Here is a 25,245-nt window from a genome sequence, read left to right as displayed (position 1 = left end):
AAGGTATTTTGGTCAACGGAAATAGCAATAATAATATTAGATATGCGGAAGATACGGTCATATTTGCAAGTGGCATTAAAGATTTACAGTACATAATACATATGTATACAATTCATGTGAAAGGTACGGACTGCAAATGAATCTCAAGGAAACGAAATCTATGATATTCTCAAAAAAACCACAAAATGTAGATAACCTGATCATCAATAATACAACGATCGAAAGAGTAACAACATATAAATATTTAGGAAAGTGGCTAACCGAAGATAGAGATCAAATAAAAGAAATCAAATCTAGAATAGAAATGGCAAAAAACACGTTCATAAAATTGAAGAACTTACTTTGCAACCGTAACCTTAATCTAGAGATCCGCACAAGAATGCTACGTTGTTACGTTTTTTCTACTTTACTATACGGCATGGAAGCGTGGACAATAAAACAGTCGGAAATCAAAAAATTAAACTCCTTTGAGATGTGGTGCTACAGGAGAATCCACAGAATATCGTGGACTGAAAAATAACTAATATAGAGGTGTTACAAATCATGAAGAAAGAATGTGAAGTCATAAAAACTGTTAAAATTAGAAAGATTCAATATCTGGGTCATATAATGAGGGGCGAGAAGTACGTATTACTTAGGTTAATTATGCAAGGGAAGATGCAAGGGAAGAGAAACCCAGGACGACGCAAAATATCCTGGCTAAGAAATTTGAGAGAGTGGTTCGTTTGCAGCTCATTAGAATTATTCAGAAGTGCGGCCAATAGAACTAAAATAGCGATGATGATTTCCAACTTCCGATAGGGGAAGGTACCTGAAGAAGAAGATAATTTTGAATGATTGGGGCAGCAATAGCGGGCCCACTGAACACATTTTTATTGCACAAAAATTTAAGTAATTTAAATTAATAAAAAGTTATTTATTGTTTATTATTTATGGAAGAGAACAGACCAGGATATATTCTGCGATCCTAGTATTTTGTTGTTAAAAATGTTCAAAATTATAAATGTTCCATAGTAACAATACTTATATTATTAAAAAATCACTTTATCTCTTTTCTTCTTTTCTCGATTGAGTATTAGTTTTATTTTATTACAATCATTGAATACATAGTTACTGAGAAAATTACCATATTAATTAACTGAATTAATAATTTAAGCAATTGCCCAAGTAACAGTTATCCAATAACATTCAAAAGCCATCTCTTTACAGTTAATGACATTGTCAAGTAACGTTTACATATCCATACCAGTGAGAATTTTACTACAAGTAATTTGCCGTGTAAAGACAGAAAAAGTAAGGATAACCGTAAAATATTTGCGCCTACACTCTTAATAAAGTTTTAGACTTCAGTGTCGTTTGTATTGCGCATACTGTATATTGACGTTTACTGTGGTTTTTGGTATTAGTCGTATTAATATTCAAATAAATCAAAGCATGCAATACATTTACAGTATAACTTTGTACATTATTTGAATTATGCGTACATAATGAAGTATTAAAATCACAATTATTATTGAATGTACTGTTGTACTCTAAATTCCATCATTAACACTGAATAATTAAATTGCGCTTATGTTATGTGTGGACACAAGGATTGCTTGCTTTGTGTTCGAATACATAATATATTCTTAATTAATGCTCATCGAATAATTAAGTATGTTTTATTATTGGGTTACAAATGCATTATGGAATATCCGGCCACTAATAAGAGAGATTTGATTTCAAATACAAACATTATATTGTTGCCACATAGGTACAGGGAGCCCTAATAGTGAACGAAATATTCGTTATTATAAAAGATATACTTACTGATGGCCAAAAAAATTCAACACTTTTTCTAGGGTTATTTATTTGGATCAAAAGTATTCCTTTGCAAGTTTTATCTAAAAATATAATATACCTGGAATATAATATATTACGTGATAAAGTTTTAACATCTATATTTTTTCTTTTAGTCCGTTCTTTAACGGTAAAATATTGCAAAACCTCTAAATTTTAAAGAACCGCTTGGATTGACATGAAATTTGGCACACACATAGCTAACAAGTCAAAGAAAAAAAGTGATATTGTGCCGATATGTGCTTTTTCCCTGGGGGTGGTTTTCACCCCATCTTGGGGGTGAAAAAATATTCGTCCAAAGAAAGTCAGGAAATGGATTAACTGGCTAATTTTAAGTAACTTTTGTTCTATAGAATTTTTTCACTAAGTCAATACTTTTCGAGTTATTTGGCAGTGAATATGTTCATTTTTTCAACAAAATAACCACGCTTTTAGACGGTTTTTCGCAAATAACTCAAATAGTAAGTATTTTGTCGAAAAAAGATCTCAGCAAAAATATAGCCTGTAAAAAATTAAAAAAAAATGGTGTATATATCACATGTCTCTACACCTAGTAGAAGCAGAGTTATAGCTAATGAAAAATAGGTTCATATTCGTCAAATTCCAAATGGAATACTTTAACGTGAAATAACCAAAAATGAAGCACATTTTGGGGAAAACTCATTAAAACTTATTTAAAGGGTTTAAAAAAGCTTCATTTTTGTTTTATAAAAAACATTTCTAGCATCACAATTAAACAAGTTACGCTCAAAATAAAGTTAGTCCCTTTTGGTTTTGGTAAAAAAATCGAGAAAATCACCCCCTAATTAGTATATTAAATGAACTTAATCGTTACGACTTCACAAGTTTCTTGACTAATGTATATATTGTCTATATGATCTGTAAGTTTCATCGGTTCAAAGTCCTTATTATTGAAAGGGCTGTAGTTAAAAGGGGTTGAACGAGTCACTGATCACGAATGTATGCAAATTTAGAAACACCAAATCTTAATCAAATTTTGTCTAACAGAAAAACAAAAAAATACATGATATTCAGAAAAGCAAATCCGACTTTTTTTGTTTTTCGAGATTTTTGGTATCTCTAACAATTTTTAAGTTATTTTGAAAAAAAGGATATTTTTCAAAATTTAAATTTTTAAAAATTTTATTTTGAAACCAAATTTTTTCAAAAATACGCACTTTGAATCGATGAAACTTACAGATCATATTATAAACACAACATAAGTAAAATAATTTGTGGAGCGGTAACGATTAATAAGTTGCTAATTAGGGGGTGGTCTTCCCGATTTTTTTTTGCAAAACAAAAGGGACCAACTTTATTTTGAGAGTAACTTGCTTAAATTTAAACTTTTTGTAAAAACAGAAATAAAGCTTTTTTAAACACTTTAAAAAAGTGAACATAGATTTTCCCCAAAAAGTGCTTAATTTTTTGGATATTTCACGTCGAAATATTCTATTTGAAATTTGGTGAATATGAATCTATTTTTCAGTGGCTATAACTCGTTGGCTGGTTCTACGAGATCCAGAGACCTAACGCGTACACCATTTTTTTTTACTTTTTTATAAGCTATATTTTTGCTAAGAACGTTTTTTTCGACAAAATACTTACTTTTTGAGTTATTTGCGAAAAACCGTCTAAAAATGTGGTTATTTTGTTGAAAAATGAACATATTCACTTGCAAATAACTCGAAAAATGTTGACTTGGCGAAAAAGCTCTATAGAACAAAAGTTACTTAAAATTAGTCAGTTTACGCATTTCCGGACTTATTTTGGACATATATTTTTTCACCCCCAAGAGGGGGTGAAAGTCACCCCCAGGGCAAAAGCACACATCGGCAAAATATCACTTTTTTTCTTTGACATGTAAGCTATACGTATGCCAAATTTCATGTCAATCCAAGCGGTTCTTTAAAATTTAGAGCAAAAACCGTGAAAGAATGGACTATTTAACTGATGTTTTTTCTTGTTTTCACAAAAACAAAAAATATAAGAAAGTTTATTTCTATGTATTTATCTTCAGTTTAATTGTAATCTTTAGAGGAGTCGTCGGAAATTTCGTCATTTAAATCACTTAGAAAATGGATGCATTATTTATGGGCATGTTAGAGGCCAGTTTTGGTTTACGGGAAATTTCGCGAAGAGTTGAAACTAATCCATCAATGGTGCCAAGAGTTAATGGTCTAATGATGAGACTTATTGGCGTTATGGAGGGTCTAAACGTCCTAGAATAATGCAAAGTCGTGATTTGGTCCATCTTAGACTTCTTACTTTCAGAAATAAACGGGATAGTGTACATCAGGTAAGAGAGGATTTAGTTGCAGCCAGAGGAAGGGTAGTCTCAAGAAGAAGTGTTAATAAAGAATAACTTAAAATAGGACTAAGAGCTTACTGTCCGCTTTTGGTGTTACCTTGACACTACAGCATATAGCTTTTTTTTTGGGAGGTGAGAATCTTCTAAAGACCATCTGGGAAGGTGTCCCAGGTGTATTGGATTCAATCCGCCACGCTTCACCGTGCCGGATCGCCTACCCACTAAACTCACCTCCTCTTTCTCCAGCCGACGGTTCTGGGACCACTCTTAGCGAGTATATACACTGACCCGTCGACCTTACTCTTAACTCCCCCCGGAACTTTTCGCGTGCGTTCCGCAAACTAAGTGGCCCCCTAGCTGACCCGTCTCACACAGCTCGCAAAAGACCGGCCAGCGAAGACGACCGTCCCGTGCAACCCATGTGTGGGTGAGGCAACCGGGGTGCCCCCCATCCAGCATTAAACTAGCAAGAAGATACCAGTCGGCAGTTACGAGTAACTCCAAGCATTCATGTTTTCATTCACTCACACTCACTCTCATACTAATACCTTAGAAATTATTACGTAAATAGACTTCCTATGAGAAATAATGAAAACAATTATAAAAATTTTTGTACGGATAAAATTATGATACCATAATAAATACATAAAAGTTAAAATTGATAAAGTATTTGTATAAATAAAATTAAATATACAAATAAATAAAATAAAGTAAAATAACATAATAAGGCAGTCAGCGTAGGTTGGATGTAAAAGGTCCTCCCACCTTGGCTGCCCTCTACAACACAAACACGTTAAAAAGTAAGTAATAAGGGTAATCCCGCTTGCAGTCGCCTCTCTTTTTCCTCTTTGTGCTTCATTGTTTTGGTAACAAAGGCAATGACCAGGTCGAAGTCACTCTTGCTATTGATAGCTTTGTTCATAAGCTCGTGAGGCTCGCCTAGAGGAGACCCCAGACCCAGCTGTAGCTAGGTACGCACCGCACGGTGTGCCGGGAATACGAATACGACATGTTGCGCGTCATCCACCACTCCACACTCGGGGCATAGATCGCGGTCTTCTTTATACGATAGGTATATGATCTGAATGATCCATGTCCCGTCAAGAACTGTGTAAAGTAGTAATTGACGCGCCTGTGCCTGCACTCGCACCACCTTACTACACCCGGAATCAGAGATCTCGTCCAGGCTGCCTTTTCGACCTCGGCTGCCCATTCCCTCTGCCACATCTCTAAACTTCTGTTTCGTTCTTGAGGTCCTGAACCAATTGCCCCGTTGCCCCTCTGATACATTCGGACTCTTTCTCTGGTCAGGATGTTGCACCGGCTCAGAACCAGCCACAACCTGTAAGGCAATAGTTGATACGGTTCTTTACGCGCTGCACACCCTGATCAGAGGTTTTCTCTGTAATCTAAGAAGCATGTCTTTATATTTCTTCTTCTCCAGGGCCTCGTGCCATACTGTGGCCCCGTACAGTGCGATGGATAACATTGACTGCAGCATCACCGCTCTTTTATGAGATCCAGGATCCCCTATATTTGGCATTAACTTGCTTAACATGGAAGTCCTTTCTTCCGTTTTCCGACATGCCTCTTGCACGTGTGGTCCGAATGTCCTTTTGTCGACAAAAGTAATTCCTAGATATTTAACTGCCTTCTGGGGTCTTATTTCGGAGCCTTTGTATTCAAATACCATATCTTTTCTATCTCTCGGTCATTCTGTTTTCTCTACTGCTAGCTTTAGGTAATTTCTTTCTATCCATTCCGCGGTAATCTTGATTGAGTTGTTTACTCTCTCTCTTATACCTCAATTCATGTCGTCTTCTACTAGTAGAGCCAGGTCGTCCGCGTATGCAATTGCTGTTACTCCTCTCATCTTGTTTACTTCTAGTACCCCGTTGTATAGTAGGGTAACGGATCCAAATATGAGACCCTTTTTTTAAAACTCTTGGTAACCGTAAAGTTTATGGATTTAAGAAGTTTTAAATTAGATACGTGTCAGATAATTATGCTATTATATTGCAACAGGTTCAAAATTAATTTTAAACTAACATTTTTTTACCAATAAATTAATTTTTTAAAAATGTCAAAATTCCCAACTTAAAAAAAGGTGTCTTAATATGAGACTAGGTGCTATCCTAATATGGGACACTACGTTATACAGGTTAAAAAGGTGATACAAATTATTTTAACACATTGTTCTGGATATAAAATGTATTACATGCGGTAGTCATGATTCTACTGCTCTGAAGCTGTTTCTTTGTGGCATATTATGCAATTTACTATTTTATTGGGAAATAAGCCAGAATTTAAATTAAAAATAAAAATTGGAAGTATAAACGTCAATAAGTTTGATTTTTAACTTTTATTGTGGCTTATTTCCCAATAAAATGTAAAAAGACATGATGCTATACTCAAAACATTACAGGACCCTATCTCATATTAGGCACACTTGAGGGTATCATATTAGGAGCAATCACGTGTGAACTTTTTAGTCCGTATTGTGAAGTTAGGATTAGTTTTTACGCCACTATAATTGCGTGTTTCTGTAACCAATTTAAGTAGCTATCAACTAATTACTAAGGTGATTTTTTTTCTCTCACCTTAAAAATAAAAATTCAGTTTGAGCTACACCGATTAAAAAACTTTTGACTCGCAAAAAACTTAAAAACTTCACTGACTGGTAATAACTAAATCACGGACACTCGATTTGTTCACAGCCTACCCGAAACACTACCAGTGCTAAGTTTTTACCCCACTCACCAGGCTGCAACACTTACAAGACTCTAGAGACAGGGGTCTCATATTAGGAACGGGTCTCATAATAGGATCCTTAACCCTATGTTCCATAGTGTGGGTCCCAAGACCGACCCCTGGGGTACTCCTGCAGTCATTTCCATCTTCTTTTTTTTCGATATGCAGACGGTTCTCTCGGACAGATAGTCCTTTATTATGTTAGGCACATAATCTGGAGCCCCAAATTCGACGATTCTGTCTACTACGAGGCCCCAGTTTGCTGAATTAAAAGCGTTTTTTATGTCCAACAGAACAAGGACCACACATCTTTTTTTTGCCAACTCTATCCGCGTCTTTGATCCAGTTCGCGGCATCGACGGTCGATCGACCTTTTCGAAATCCGTATTGTTGTTGTGATAATACTCTCTCATCCTCCAACATGCCTTCCAGCCTCTTCTTGATAAGTCCCTCGTAGAACTTACCAAGGCAGTCCAGGAGGCATATTTGCCGATAAGAGAATGCTGAATCGGGGGGTTTCCCAGGCTTTAGGAGCAGAATAAGGTAGCAGAACAGCATATAGCTGGACGCTTAAAATGGTAAAGGGCTTGACAAAGTGGAATGGTCAATGGAATTTTGTCTGCTTTAGTGATGAACCTAGGTTGTGTTTGGGTAGCTCTGATGGTGAGAGTCTGAATTAGAGCTGAGAGACGAAATGTAGACTTGGCTATTGAACGTCATACAGCAATGTAACTAAGTATTACGGTATAGGGGCTATATGCTTGCAAAGCAGATCTCCTCTTGTTCTTATTAACGGAATTCTGACAGCTCGACGATATATTGGTGAAACATTATAACTGGTTTTACATCCCTACCTACAAACCATTCCAAATGCGATATTTCAACAGGATAACGCAAGACCTCATACTGATCGTGAAACCATGAAGTTCATATAAGAATCTGGTACAGAGACTTTGGAGCGGCCGTCAAGATCAGCTGATTTGTCACCCATTGAACATGTATGGAATATGGTAGGTCGAAACCTAAATCGATTACCACGTCCTCCAGCAAACTTAGAAGACCCGTGGCATGCCATAAGAAGAATTTGGACAAGTATTCCTTAATATGATATAGACCAATTAATTCGATCAATCCCCCATGGAGTAACTGAGTGTATAGGAAATCAAGGAGGAGCGACTCATTATTAATTTTTTGGCGAAAATGATGTTAAAAAAATTTGTTTGTAATATTATCAAATAATAAGAATATTACTTAAGAAAGTTCATAGAATTTCCAGAAAAACGGAAGATATGACAACAACGTAATTACCACTATAATATCGGTCGCATTAGGAGACCCTTACCCACCAAAATCTATAAAAATCGGTCTGACGGTTTCCGAGAAATTACCGTGTTTCCATACTTTCTCGCTACCCTGTATGCCAATACCAATTACTAATTTAAGTAGATCGTACGTAGATCTATTCCTGTACGTCTCTGTGTACCAACAATAACAAATAAAATATGGAGCTATTGCCATTCATTAAATTTGTAAATCACTTGCACGTAATTATAAAATTATCTGAAACCGCAACAGAACAAACCGAACAATTCGATGGAAAATGTCGCTATTTTCACTATGGTCAAAGCGTTTAACTATTCCAGCGTTTAATGGCTAAATAACTGCCAATACACTTTAACTTAATTGAGTAATAAATTTTTACGTAGAACATAATAAGTTTGCAATGCAGCTGCTGTTCCAAGTAAATTTACCTCTATACTAACTATGATTAAAAAGTTATATCAGAATACCTAAGTAGTATTCTATTACGTTATTTTTAAATAAAATCAAACCATACTTCATGAAGATAAAAATAAGTCGAACACTATTACATTTTTTGCCTATTTCTTTTGTGAAGATCACTCGATGACGCTTGGTGTTTTCGCTATAATATTAAAAAATACAAAATACAAGGCAAGTGGACATTTGCCGAAGAGAAAGATGGGACAGAGCAAACACTCAATCCATACTGCAGGGTTATACCTGGCATTAAGACAAGTCTGAAACGGCAGAAAATTTAAGAATTTTTGTCAAAAATGAATAACCATTTTCAATTTCGTTGCAACACGAAACTACAGCCGCATCACATTCTAGTTCAACCAGAGAGTGCAGCAAGCACCTCTACCGGTTTAGAAACTTATTAGTCTCTCATCAGGAGGCACATACGCTCCTCTCTGACCCAACCAGGACAAACCCCGGCATGCAGTTGCAACGAACGAAATGACAGGGATGCCCTAGCGGCAACTGCTAGCAAAATACTAAGTTTTCAATCTAATAGTATACAGGATGTTTGGTAGGTCGTTGGGAATTTTTTAAGGGATAATAGGGGACGCCATTTGCAACATTTTTTGCTAATAATGGATCGCTCAAACTGTTAAGGTTTCCGAAAAAAGTTAAATTTGTCAATATTCGACAACCGTCTATTTCACGTTTAAAAATTATATAGGCGTACTACCTCCCTGTTTTACTAATGGAATAAAAATGTAAACCTACAACACTGACTCTTCGCATACAATTTCCATCAGCTATCGTCATTCTCCGAACGCATAACAAACAAAAAACAATCTACCTGCTATGCTAACAAACAACCTACCTGCTATGAAGTTGTTTATTTTGGTTTATAAACATGGTTATTGTATGCGTATGAAAGGTGCGTTTTACTGTTTTGACATCCGAATTGTGGTTAAAGTTGCATTAACAACGAAGGGTTTTTGCAATCTGAGCAAGTAATACGTAAGGCATTTTATATGTCAGGGAAGTATTACGCTTATGTAATGATTATTTTTAAAAATAAAATAGACGAGCAGCCTTATTTTCGAATATTGACAAATTTAATTTTTTTTCGGAAACCTTAACAGTTTGAGCGATACATTATTAGCAAAAAACGTTGCAAATGGCGTCCCCTATTATCCCTTAAAATATTTCCATCGACCTACCAAAAACCTTGTATAAAATAACACCAAAAATATTACTTTACATCCCACCAGACTGAAAACAATGGGAACCTTCTCTGGTTACACCTCCGAGGCTTCTAAAATGTGCAAGCCATAGCGGATGCTAAGACTAAATAACCCATAGAGACCATTGTTTTCAGTCTGGTGGGATGAAGAGTAATATTTTTGGTGTTATTTTATATACTATTAGATTTAAAGCAGCTGCTAACTGCTTTTGTTAGCAGTTGCTGCTAGGGCATCCCTGCCATTTCGTTCGTAGGGGTTTGTCCTGGTTGGGTCAGAGAGAGCAGCATATGTGCCTCCTGATGAGAGACTAATAAGTTTCGTAACCGGTAGAGGTGCTTGCTGTACTCTCTGATTGAACTAGAATATGATGCGGCTGTAGTCTAGTGTTGCAACGAAATTGAAAATGGTTATTCATTTTTGATTTACATGTTTACTCTGATTGGAGTACGAAGGGAACCATTCTCGTTGGAACTCTACCGCGCTGAGCAGATGGGACGTGAATTATAAATTATATAATTCCCTCATTTTATTTACTCTTAGCATCCGATATGGGTTGCAAATTTTAGAAGCCTCGGATGTGTAAACATAGAAGGTACTTATTGTTTTCAGTCTGGTGGGAAGAAGAGTAATATTTTTGGTGCTATTTTATACTAGATTGTGCTATTATATTGAAAACTTAGTCCTTAAACATTTTTATTCAACTACACATATAACTGTATATGTGTAATGTCCATCATAGATCTGTATACCAGGGAAGTTAACATGAGAGCTTTCGAACTGAAGGGAATTGATATATGTATATCTACACAGATACTCAAGCAGCCAGCGGGTCTCTGTTGTGTGAATTCCGAGAGGAACTCGACAGACTGGAAGAATATAGCAGTGTTACACTGATATGGGTCCCAGGTCAACGAGGAATACACATAAATGGAAGAGCTTATATACGCACTTGCCGAAGGAGCATCAGCTACCAAAACACTTCGGTTCAAAGCCGGTCTTAGGAATGCCAAAAAGCGTCGCCCGCAACCGGAAAACAGACGGAATCAAAAGACATTTCCGGGCATCCGACAGGTAAGGGATTTCTGCATATAGTGCGACAGTTTTATGGAGAATTAAGTGGCAGGCTCTATAGCGAAGAACCGGAAAGAGTCAAACTAGGGCTTACAATACCGAGCCAAAATTTCAATACCGGTATTTGGTAATTAAAATTTCAAATACCGGGATCCCGGTATTAAAACCGGTATTATGAATAAAAAATATACACGTTATATTTATACTATCCTCAGTTATATCGTTATATCGACTTGTGATTAAATAATATGAAACCTAATAAATTTTGTTTTGAAATGAGTAGATGTTGTTTATAACATTACATAGAGAGTAGGAATAGATAGATACAAAAAATGTGCAAATAGAAAAACTATATATGTATTTAATTTTAGGATAAATTTTGCATATACGTAATAGACCAGGGCGCATCTGTAAAAATAATAGTACATTTGGACGTTGAGAGGTGACTCAAATTTGTTTGCAGAAATTGCTTGAAAATAACTAAAATAATAATATTTGATAGATAAAAGGCATTATATTTAATTTAGATTTAGAGACTAGGAAGCAGACTTGTTGATCTTTACCTTGGTGAATTGATATGTTGTGGAGTGCAACTATGTAGACTCCCCATGTCTCTACATTCATCACCCTTTTCCTTGAAATTTTTAGAAGGATGGGGAATAGGTATAAAAGAGAATCTGCTTCCGAACCAAGAAATCCAAAGATTTTATTATTTTTAAACATTTATTTGTTTAAAGATGGAGTCTTTTGGGTTTCGACAGTTTAATAATATTTGAGTTATCCTCCCTCTCAAAAATGTCCGGAACATTGTTTAAATAATCAAAATGTCAAAAAATGAAGGAAAAATTCGATTTTTCTCTTCGTTTTTTGATTATAACTTTAAAAGTACTCATTTCCGAGAAAACTTGTATTAATATAAAAGTTGTATAATTAAATTTTCTATAATATAAAATTGGTTAAAGATTTAAAAAATAGTCACCCTTGTTGCAAAATAGCAATAATTGCGAAAAAAACATACAAAAACAAGTATTCGCATTTTACGTTTTTTAACCATTTATGCTACACTTAGGACCTTCATGTTTAACCCAAAAAAACTTTATGATACAGCAAAACAATACTGTAAATTTCATTCAAATCGGTTCGATAGATTTTACAAAATAAATTTTGCAATCCAGCTTTCGCAAAAAAAATCATTTTTTCAAAATGTTACAGGAGTGAAAATAAAGCAGATAGCAAGTTGAAATTTTTTTGCCTATAGAAGTGTACTGTACCTTTCATTTGCAATTTGAAAAATTAAAATCAATTAACTACCACGGCGTCAGAAATTTTTTTAAAATAAACATTAATTATTGGTGCTACGCGCAGGACAGCGGATAGTTTGCTCTGATTGGGCATTCCAATGACCTTTGATAATGATTGATACATTTTTATTTTCATTATATTTCGATATAAATAAACAAATTTGTTTATTGCAAAATAAAAACACATACTCTATCCTTTGAAATAACACTTTTTTTAGCAAAAACTTCCTTTGTTCATATATTTTAACTTAGAGAATAAAAGTTTATTATTTTTAAACATATGCAATTATTTAAACAATATTTCACAAAGAATAATAAAATTAGTTTGATTTTTGTGGAATTAAAATATTAAAATACAACAAAATATAGAGTAAAAAAATAATATATTAGGTAAAGATTGGAAGAAATTTTGGTGGAAATCAACTTGTGTGAATCGAACACCGCTGTCCTGCGGTGTTCGAAAATCTCTTAAACCGATCTTAATGAAATTTACAGTGTTGTTTTAAACAACCAATAAAAAAATAGAATTTTTCCTTCATATTTTGACATTTTGATTTATTAAACAATGTTCCGGACCATTTTGAGTGGGAGGATAAGTCAAATATTATTATTTGTTATTTTCAAGCAATTTCTGCAAAAAAAATTGAGTCACCTCTCAACGTCTACCTCAAAACAGATGCGCCCTGGACTATAATAGGATAGTATTTTTACTTATGAAATTTGCTATTTGTAAATTAATTTAACTTTAAAATATATTAATACAAAGATTAACTTACTGTGACAAATATTTTATATGGATTACTCTGTAATTATACCTAGGCTATATATTTTCAGTTATTATTAATAATTCAGAAAATAAGTGAGCCTAATTTTACACCACAATACACAAAAAAACGAAAAATAGGTCTAAAAATGTAAAAACAATTCTGATTAATAAATTTTACGGCTTCTTTATAAAATAAAGTAGTCTAATTTTACATATTTAAGAATTTTTATATAACTCATTTTATGTATTTGTATAGACGAGATTTAATAATTTGGTTGTAGAAGCTGATATAACCCTTCGTCTTAATTAACGACATTCACGCTTTTAGAAAGCGCTATACTTGACTTGTATGTGTAATAAACGTGTTTAATAAATATTTTTTACAATGATATTGGTTGTTTATCTTCAAAAACAATTTCTTGTAATAGCAAAAACTATCTTGAAGAAAGTTTATTGTGCATCAATTCAGTTTTTATATAAATTATGCTAATACCGAAATACCGGTATTTTTATTATAAATACCGGTATCGAATACAGGACAAAAATCGTCCGGGATCCCGGTATTCGGGATCCCGGAATTCCGGTATTGTAAGCCCTAAGTCAAACATATTTTTTATGAGTAGGAGGCATTAGTTCGCAGACGGCAAACACTTTTTGAAGACTATCAAATGTTTTCAAAAACATATAGTACCCATCAATTAGACCTGTACAAGCTGGTAGTACGGTTTCAGTATCAGGGACGGCTTCTATGGAAAAAATATTCACGAAAAAAAGAAGTCTAGAAAGAAGGATATTTTGGCTGCATAACCTACGAACATGGTTTAATTTAAGCCCAACAGAACTTTACGACAGCCGCTAATTTAGTCCGAATAGTCAGAACATGGTAGTATCCAACATCAGTAAAATCAATAGGAAATGCAAATACGAAATCCGATAAAATAAAAAACAATATTTACAAATCTTTGTACATCCGAATTCCCTCAATATGCATCGTTTTTCTTTTGAAATTTTAACAATAAGTAGGGAATATCTTAGCAAGCAAAAATTCTATGCCGGCATGTGCTTTTTCCCTAGGGGTTAGGTTAGGTTAGGGGTGGAATCCACCTTAACTGGGGTGGTGAACATTTATATTGAAAATACCTTCAATAAATCGATAGAAAAATATAATGCAAAAATTGTTTGATAGAGTTTTTTTGTAAACTAATAATTTTAGATTTATTCGTGATTAAAGAGTTCAATGTTTCGTATGTTTTCAATCTATTTTCACGAATAACTAAGAAACTGTTATTATGTAATTATGCATAGGAATAAAATGTAGCTTACACAAAATAAGCATACAAATCGAGTTATAATTCATTGAATCACAATTTTAAAACTTTTATAGTGTTTAGACCATTTCCAGGGGTAATCCAAAAAACAAATTCAAAAAATCATAACTTTTGAATATCTCGAAAAAATAAATAAATAAATACAAGGAAATCTATACGTGGTAGAAAAAATCAGCCAACGGAACTGGATTGAAAGTATTGATATATTCATATTTATGATAAAATTTGTGAAAGGAGGATATATGATTCGTTGCATACTGGTGAATTTTTTAAATCCATACAGGAAAACAAAACCTGCTATGTACATTATACTCTCACTGTCAGATCAAAGTAGAGGCATGGGTACATACTCTATAAATTCTTCCTTTTCAGTATTATAATTTAATAGTCGATGTAATCTGCAAAAAGTTTGTTATTCACATATCTACACTTCGGTTATGTTAATAATACATAAGTATCTATTTGATTGTTATTTTTATTAATTTTTTTTAATTTAAATTAATTACCTCGACAGCAATGGCTAGTGACACTATTATTTATTTAATTCATATTGATATAAACTTGTTGAATTTAGAAATTCGTATTCCTAGAAGTAGATAAATAGATTCATAATAGTTTTTGGTATTTTTTTTATAAAATTTAATGTATAATACTATGACATTTTTGAATTTTTCCTTCTTTGGCTAGTATAATAAATAGTAATATAAATCTACAGTGCGTCCATAAAGTAAGTCATAAATTGATTATTTTGTAAACCGGCCACTTTGAGGAAAAATTCCGAAACATGTCGATTTTTATTTTTAAATTACGATTTTTTGGCATATATATCATACTAGTGACGTCATTGATCTGGGCGTGATGACTTAATCGATGATTTTTTTAAATGAGAATAGGGGTCATATAATCATTTCAAAGGGTATTTAATTCTCTATTCAGTTATATCAACATCAATATAATTATTTATACATGGTGTTAATTTTTTTTTAAATTAAATTAATTGGCAGAAAAAGATGAATGTATGTAATTTGTTTAATTCTAAATACATTTTACTGCTGTCGAAAAACATAAAAATATTTTATTTAAAAAATAAACATTGATTTTCGCTTAAACGAAATGTTCAAATTTTAAAGAGACAGGTAGGTGGCAACTATAACATTGAATTAAGACAAGAAACAATATTTATTTGTCAAATAAACGTTTTCCCTGTTTTCTGACAACAGTAAAACGTATTTTCAGTTAAATAAATACATACATTATTTTTTGTTTCAAATAATTTAATTAAAAAAAACACCCTGTATAAATAATTATGTTAATATTTATATAAGTCAATAGAGAATTGAATACCTTTTCAAACGAGCTACCACATGACCCCCACTCTACTTTAAATAATCACCGATTACGTCATCAAGCCCAGATGAATGACGTCACTAGTATGATTTAAATACCAAAAAAATTGTAATTTAACAATAACAATCGAGTTCCGGGAATTTTCGTTAAAGTGGCCGGTTTACGAAATAAAGAATTTATGCTTTATTTTATGAACGCACTGTATACGTGATGTAACACATAAATCATGGTCAGTTTAAAGTTAGTATCAGTTGGGATATCATAACTACTTAAAACTTTACATACAAAAAGGAAAATGCGTGCATTGCCGGTTTTCTTGACTGCAAACTTAATCCATTAGGCAGAGAGAAATGAAAAAGGTATTGGAAAAAGCCAATACTTTGAGCATATGGAATTTTTAATAAAATTGAAGTATGTAATAAGAGTACTTTTTGATAGTTTTATAACTTTCAGTGTGATTTATTAAGATTACGGAAAAATACTGCCTTTTATCATCTCCATCAGATATAATTAATATTAGACAAATCGATCATTTTTAAAATTTTGGCTATACTAAAAACAATGGGTGGAATACATAAAACGTAGTAGATGCTGTTGCTTTTAGGGCAGTCAATGAGGGTATTTGGCTCCGAATTCAATCCTACTAGATAAATTTACTTGATATTTTCACAGTAAGTAGGGAATAGCTCAAGAAACAAAGTCTACCCTATGCCGATGTGCGCTTTTACCTTGGGGGTGGTTCCCACCCTTCTCGAGAGTGAAAAATGTTTCGGTTAAAATAGCCACAAAAGAGGCTAGCGAACCTAATTTTAAGGAAAACTGTTCTATAATTATTTTTTGAAAACTTAATACTTTTTGAGTTATTCGTGGTTGAAAATTGGCCATTTTCAATGAAAAATGACACCTTTTCGGATGGATTTTTGCGAATACCTTAAAAACTATGCATCTAACAAAAAAACTATATAAAATATTTCTATAGGTTATAAAAAAACTAAGAGATTCGTTCCTTCATAAATATTCTAGTTAAAATACAAAGAGGGATATGGTGGGTAAGAAATGTTTGTTTTTTTGCTGCATGCTCAAATCGGTGTATTCAACTTGAAATAACAGAGAAACTGTCGATTTTAGGTGTATAATGATACAAATAAGTTTTGTAGTGCTTAAAAAGACCTTTTAAATGAGCAATACTAAATGTCGATTACATTCAAACTAAGCGAGTCATTCTGCAAAAAATTTGATGACTAATGTATTTTAAGAAGAAATGAGATGTATATTTAACCCCTCATCCATCAGAATTTAAATACATCGCTTTCCTTTTGCAATACTATAGTGTTATTTCTATGTTGTAAAATTTGGACTGGATTAAAATGAATGGTTTTTGAAAAAAAATAAGATTAAATTACAGAGCGCATTTTTAAATTTTCTTAAAAATCTTCCATTTCCTCCATGTAACTCGAAAAAGATAAGAGATACGAAAAAAGATACCACACAAAAATGTAGGGCCTTTTTAGATAAAAATTCCCTTTCTATTTTTCATTACTGTATCTCTTATCATTTTAAAGTTACATGGAAAAAAATGAAGATTTTTAAGAAAATTTAAAAATGCTCTCTATAATTTGATCTTTTTTTTTTTCAAAAACCATTCATTTTAAACCCGTCCAACTTTTTGACCATAGAAATAACACTATAATAAAAGGTATTGTGAAAGGAAAACGATGCATTTACATTTTGGTGGATGGGGGTTGAAATTATTTCTCATTTTTTCTTAAAATACATTAGTTATCAATTTTGTTTGCAGCATATTAGACCAGGGCGCATCTGTAAAAATATTAGTACATTTGGACGTTGAGAGGTGACTCAAATTTTTCTGCAGAAATTGCTTGAAAATGACTCAAATAATAATATTTGAGTTATCCTCCCTCTCAAAAAGGTCCGGAACATTGTTTAAATAATTAAAATATCAAAAAATGAAGGAAAATTCGATTTTTTTCTTCGTTTTTTGATTATAACTTTAAGAGTATTCATTTCCGAGAAAAGTTGTATTAACATAAAAGTTGTGTAATTAAATTTTCTACAATACAGAGTTGGTTGACAATTTAAAAAATAGTCACCCTTGTTGCAAAATAGCAATAATTGGGAAAAAACTATACAAAAACAAGTATTCGCATTTTACGTTTTTCAACCATTTATGCTAAACTTAGGACCTTCAAACTTCACTCAAAAAAACCCGTGTTGAGCTGCCCCCCCCCACTTGCAAAAATTAAAAAACAAATAGCCCTGATTTATGAGCTATTTATGAGCTCTCATATTCCGCAAACTAAAAATAGTTTCGATTTTTGAGCTCATCCCCTTCACCCCCAAACAACCCTTTAATTGATTTAACTTAAGAGAAAGATGCTGAGAAAACTTAAAATATATCGTATTGCGAATATAATTCCTATAGCTTATATACTCTAAGAATAAACTATTAAATTAAGAGCATTTCGATTATTGAGCTACAACCCCTTCGCCAGAAAACCACCCTATCTTCCCGGCTTAAGAGAAAGTTGTATTTAAAATGCGTTAAACTAATTATTTGGCGACTACATATCATTTAATAATTTATAAGCTTCCAAATTACGCGCATTTAGATCAGTAAATTGCAATTTATTTTGTATAGTGCAGTCACTGAAGGTAAAAATCAACGATTACCTTCAATTTCGGTGAACCTTCATCGATTTTCACGAAAATTGGTCAGTGGTTAGAGGATACGTCAAGAAACAAAGGTGACATGGTACCACCTTGCGCCTTTACCCTGAGGGTGGATACCGCCCCTTCTCGGGGGTGAAAATTATTTTATAAAAAATAATAGCACAAATCAATAAAAGAACAAATTAAAAGCAAAATTTATTATATAAAGTTAATAAAATAAGTCAATACTTTTTAAGTTATTAAAGATCAAAGATTTTAATTATTTGTGAAAAAAATGCATGTTTTGAAAAGGTTTTTTGTAAATCACTGAAAAACTTTAAGTTTTTACAAAAAAGTTAATAGTAGTTTAATTCGTATAGCTTATATTCTAAGAATAAACTCTTAAATCACGCGTCTTTCGATTATAGAGCTACAACCCCTTCGCAAGAAAACGACCCCATATTCCCGGCTTAAGAGAGAGTTGTTCTTAAAATAATTTAAATTAATTATTTGGCGACTACATATCGTTTAATAATTTATGAGCTTGCAAAATATACGCATCTCAATTATTGAATTGCCATTTTCTTTCTATAGTGCAGTCACTGAAGGTAAAAATCAACTAGTACCTTCGATTTCGGTAAATCTACATTCATTTTCACGAAAATTGGTGAGCGGATTTTGATACTATCAACTTTTTCTGCATCTTATTTTTCATAGGTATTTCTAAGTACTTTGACAAGTATTTAGTACCTAAGTGTTATAAAATGCATCTCTTTCCCGTTATTTAAGCTTGAACCCTTAGATTTTAAGAGTCGCGGAAAAAAATATACATTTAATTACCAATAACTTACTTTAAATTAACATTAAAGGGTTTTTCAAGTAAGCAATTTATTATATTTTTTATTAGCTTCAATTTTAGTGATGAAAACTTTTTTGTAAAAACTTACAGTTTTTGAGTCATTTATGAAAAATCGCTCTAAAGCATGCATTTTCTTTCCAAAAATTAAAATATTTGATCTTTAATAACTCAAAAAGTATTGATTTATTTTAATCACATTATATAACAAATTTTGCTTACAATTTGTCCCTCTCTCGATTTGTGGGGTTATTTTTAATAAAGTAATTTTCACTCCCGAGAAGGGGTGACATATACCCCAGGCTAAAACCCCAAGTTGTTATTGTCAATTCGTGAAAATAAATGGAGATTTACCGAAATCGAAGGTACTAGTTGATTTTTACCTTCAGTGACTGCACTATAGAAAGAAAATGGCAATTCAATAATTGAGATGCGTATATTTTGCAAGCTCATAAATTATTAAACGATATGTAGTCGCCAAATAATTAATTTAAATTATTTTAGGAACAACTCTCTCTTAAGCCGGGAATATGGGGTCGTTTTCTTGCGAAGGGGTTGTAGCTCTATAATCGAAAGACGCGTGATTTAAGAGTTTATTCTTAGAATATAAGCTATACGAATTAAACTACTATTAACTTTTTTGTAAAAACTTAAAGTTTTTCAGTGATTTACAAAAAACCTTTTCAAAACATGCATTTTTTTCACAAATAATTAAAATCTTTGATCTTTAATAACTTAAAAATTATTGACTTATTTTATTAACTTTATATAATAAATTTTGCTTTTAATTTGTTCTTTTATTGATTTGTGCATTTATTTTTTATAAAATAATTTTCACCCCCGAGAAGGGGCGGTATCCACCCTCAGGGTAAAGGCGCAAGGTGATACCATGTCACCTTTGTTTCTTGACGTATCCTCTAACTACTGACCAATTTTCGTGAAAATCGATGAAGGTTCACCGAAATTGAAGGTAATCGTTGATTTTTACCTTCAGTGACTGCACTATACAAAATAAATTGCAATCTACTGATCTAAATGCGCGTAATTTGGAAGCTTATAAATTATTAAATGATATGTAGTCGCCAAATAATTAGTTTAATGCATTTTAAGTACAACTTTCTCTTAAGCCGGGAAGATAGGGTGGTTTTCTTGCGAAGGGGTTGTAGCTCAATAATCGAAATGCTCTTGATTTAATAGTTTATTCCTAGAGTATATAAGCTATATGAATTATATCCGCAATACGATATATTTTAAGTTTTCTCAGCATCTTTCTCTTAAGTTAAATCAATTAAAGGGTTGTTTGGGGGTGAAGGGGATGAGCTCAAAAATCGAAACTATATAATTTCAAGAGCTCATAAATAGCTCGTAATTCTGCCGCAAAAACCGATTCAATATTCCTATTTTTAAGTAGTGGGGCGGGCTGACTCAGCCCCCCCCCACTAGGGTATTAAATTCCTGCTCAGTGGAACGAGCTCAAAATTTTTAGTTTGCGGAATATGAGAGCTCATAAATAGCTCATAAATCAGGGCTATTTGTTTTTTAATTTTTGCAAGTGGGGGGGGGGGCAGCTCAACACGGGTCTCAAAAAAAATATATGATACAGTTAAACAATACTGTAAAATTCATTAAGATCGGTTCAATAGATTTTGCAAAATAAATTTTGCAATCCAGCTTTCGCAAAAAAAAATCATTTTTTCAAACTGTTACAGGACTGAAAATAAAGCAGATAGCAAGTTAAAATTTTTTTTGCTTATAGAAGTGTACTGTACCTTTCATTTGAAACTTGCAAAACTAAAATCGATTAACCACCACGTCGTCAGGAATTTTTTTAAATAAACATTAATTATTGGTGTTGCGCGCAGGACACAGGATACTTTGCTCTGATTGGGCATTCCAATGACCTTTGATAATTATTGATACATTTTAATTTTTATTACATTTCGATATAAATAAATAAATTTGTTTATTGCAAAATAAAAACACATACTCTGTCCTTTGAAATAACACTTTTTTTAGCAAAAACTTTCTTTGTTCATATATTTTAGCTTGAGAATAAAAGTTTATTATTTTTAAACATATACAATTGTTTAAACAATATTTCACAAACAATAATAAAGTTAGTTTGATTTTTGTGGAATTAAAATATTAAAATACAACAAAATATAAAGTAAGAAAATAATATATTAGATGAAGATTGAAAGAAATTTTGGTGGAAATCAACTTCATATGAATCGAACACCGCTGTCCTGCGCGTAGCACCAATAATTAATGTTTATTTAAAAAAACTCCTGACGCCGTGGTAGTTAATCGATTTTAATTTTGCAAATTGCAAATGAAAGGTACAGTACACTTCTATACGCAAAAAAAATTCAACTTGCTATCTGCTTTATTTTCAGCCCTGTAACATTTTGAAAAAATGAATTGTTTTTGCGAAAGCTGGATTGCAAAATTTATTTTGCAAAATCTATTGAACAGATCTTAATGAAATTTACAGTATTGTTTTATTGTATCATAAAGTTTTTCTGGGTGAAATATGAAGGTCATAAGTGTAGCATAAATGGTTGAAAAACGTAAAATGCGAATACTTGATTTTGTATGGTTTTTTTCGCAATTATTGCTTTTTTGCAATAAGGGTGACTATTTTTTCAACTTTTTACTAATTTTATGTTGTAGGAAATTTAATTACTCAACTTTTATGTTAGTACATCTTTTCTGGGAAATGAATACTTTTAAAGTTATAATCAAAAAGCGGAGAAAAAAATCGAATTTTTCCTTCATTTTCTGACATTTTAATTATTTAAACAATGTTCCGGACCTTTTTGAGAGGGAGGATAACTCAGATATTATTATTAGAGTTATTTTCAAGCAATTTCGGCAAAAAAAATTGAGTCACCTCTCAACGTCCATCTCAAAACATATGGGCCTTGGACTATATCTCGCTTAGTTTTAATGTAATGGCCCTTTAATATAGCTCATTTTAAAGGTATTTTCAAGAACTAAAAAAGGTATTAGTAGTATTATACACCTAAAATCGACCGTTTCTCTGTTATTTCAAGTTGAATACACCAATTTGAGAATGTACCAAGAAACAAACTATTTTCACCTACCATATCTCTTTTTCCTTCCAAATATCTGTGGCAAAAAGTTCATCTAATGCAATCCCCTCTTTGTGAACACACACACATATCTCTTTTTGTATTATAACTAGAAGATTTATGAAGGCAAGTGTCACTTTACTTTTTTTATAGCCTACAAAAATGTTTAATATAGTTTTTTTTAGTTAGATGCATAGTTTTAAGGTATTCGCAAAAAACCGTTCGAAAAGGTATTATGTTTCAATGAAAATGGCCAATTTTCAACCACGAATATCTCAAAAAGTATTGAGTTTAAAAAAAAATTATAGAACAGTCTTTGCTTAGAATTAGGTTCTATAGCGAATTCCGTGGTAATTTTAACCAGAAAATTTTCCACCCCTAAGAAGGGGTGGGAACCATCGCCAAGATAAAAGCACACATCGGCATAGGGTAGACTTTGAATTAGGAGATAAGTAGAGGCTAGGCCCAAAATTTCATTAAAATCCATGCAGTAGGATATAATTCGGAGGTAATATCCTATTCTTGCTCCTATTTACTGGCGTATTTAGCCAATAGTATCTACTTTGTAGCATTTTCTTTTACATAAAAGTATGTGCTTTTGTTAAGAAGAACATACTACACAACATAAGTACCTACAACTGACCTGAAGTATATACTACTAAGCGTAGCGTTAGCAGTGTGCTCATTACACCAATCGTATTAGAACAACTAATATTTTCCAATGTGGTTTTGATGTGTGAATTTAAATATTTACGCACCTAATTATTAGAATAATTATTGTATAGTAGTAAAAATGAGTGAGTAAGATTCCGAAGCGACAAAAGAGTTGGGCTAGGATAAAAATGAACAATTGTTTATTCACGTTCATAAACGCTACCATTTTGTAATAAAAAAAAACACCTCCGCCGAAGCCTTTTATCCACCAAATTCACTTAAACTTAAGCAAATACTACTTAACTAGTAAATACTTCAAAAGCTTGGTTCATTCATTTATAAATTTGTAGGGTTACCATAATTTATTAAGGCCAAATCCGGACAGTCCAAGGGGTTATAAAAAATGTAAAATGTGAATTTGACTGTGTTGCTACCTCTACATTGTACCTACATATATGGGAAATGCTTAGTTTGTACTGGGCCCAGGGATAGGATGTTCTTCATCTTTTCTTCTTTCGTACTTTTCAGAAGACATAATTTTTCTCAAAAGTCGCTTGTCATTTTTTATTTTGTCATGGAATTCCATGACAAAATAATTTCATGGAAGTACCAGGCAGACAAAAGATGAATTCTCCTATTTTAAAAATATTCGTAAAAGAAAACGTTGCTTTTAGAAAATGCTTCAAATATTTCTTGCCATTTGTCATGAGTGTTTGGGGTTTCTTCTTTAGGTAGTAAAGTCTATTTAGGTTTCAGCTTTTTTAGAACTTGGAGAAGTGACGAGCGCTCATCAAATAATTCATCCACATCGACAGAATTCGGTACAACGCTGACTATAATTAAAGCGGTCTCTTCCACCTCTTTCCAGATAGGATCACCTTGTAGCCTTAACCATTTGATTTAGCGCAGAATGAAATTTCCCTCCGTTGGGCCAAGTGTTTACCATTTTTTTAGTAAAGAAAAAAATCCGGACATTTCTCGTATCCTGACGCCAATCCGGACATGTCTTTCAAATCCGGACTTTCCGGACGAAATCCGGACGTATGGTAACCCTACGTATTTGGTAAATAGTAGCATATGCTACGAAAGAAAGCAAATGTTTTGTAAGTGTAGTAAAATCTTCAAAAATGTAGTAACATACGTGAAGCATTAGCAGATACTACGTTTTATGCATTCCACCCAATGTCTGCAATCGAGCATTGTAATTTTTTTGACCAATTGAAGTCTTTTGTGAGTACATACACGCTGAATACTTCGAAACAGGTATAGAAACATGGTATAGCTTGAATTAAGAAGGCAATCGTCTACTGTCATAACGTCTTTCCTTTACGCAAAGGGTGCAAAATATGATGCTTTTTAAGGAAAAATTGTAAATATTACAATTTGTTATATTACCCGTATACACGCCAATGGTGATTATAGAATTCTTAATTGTATATCAAAAATGCTCAATAACTACCTCTTAAAATCCACCAAATTTAATTTGCATATTTATCTAAACCGGTTTTAGAGCAATAAATAAATCGTCAGTTTGTAAGAAAAAATTCAACATTCTGTATCTTGGAAACGAAGCAATTTTATTCACTTTCCCCTGTCCTACGCCTCTGGTAGTAGTCAGAAACGTTTGTTTAATACAATTTAGTAGGGGGTACAGTACAGGAAATTCAAAAAGTTTAATTTTGCATAGTAGGTAGATTTAAAATGAATTTATCTCGAAAACGGTTGAGTTTATCGAGATAAAAATATAGTACACCTTTATTAAGTAAAAATAATAGAGGAGTAAAAGTGTTGATCTCAATATTACGTAGAGTGGACGATAAAAAATTCGAACGTTTAAATTAGCGCTGGAAGACGTATGTGGCGCCCTCTGGGTAATATATAATTTTTGGTGGGGAATTTAGGTTTATTGTCCTAAAAAACCCCCACTTACCAAATTTTATCTTGTTATCTCATGCCTATCAGGAAATATTCAAAAATAAATAAAATAAAAATTTAAGTTTGACTCCCTGTATTTCTGTTATTATCAACTATCGTACTAAAGTAAGTTTGGTTAAATCAGCCTATTTTAACCTCAGGAATCTAAGGTTAAGCTATGGCTCATTCTTTACCAAACACCCTGTATATAAGAGACCTACATAAATAGCGTAGCAAATCCAAGTGTACTGGAAACTATTGCACGATGCTGGGTATAATCTTTTATTCCCACACTATACACTGCGTGTCAGAGAAAGCGGGTCACTCACAAAATGGCTCAATT

This window comes from Diabrotica virgifera, chromosome 2 (assembly GCF_917563875.1).
Source record: "Diabrotica virgifera virgifera chromosome 2, PGI_DIABVI_V3a".
NCBI lineage: Eukaryota > Metazoa > Arthropoda > Insecta > Coleoptera > Chrysomelidae > Diabrotica > Diabrotica virgifera.
Note: the sequence above shows the minus strand (reverse complement) of the source record.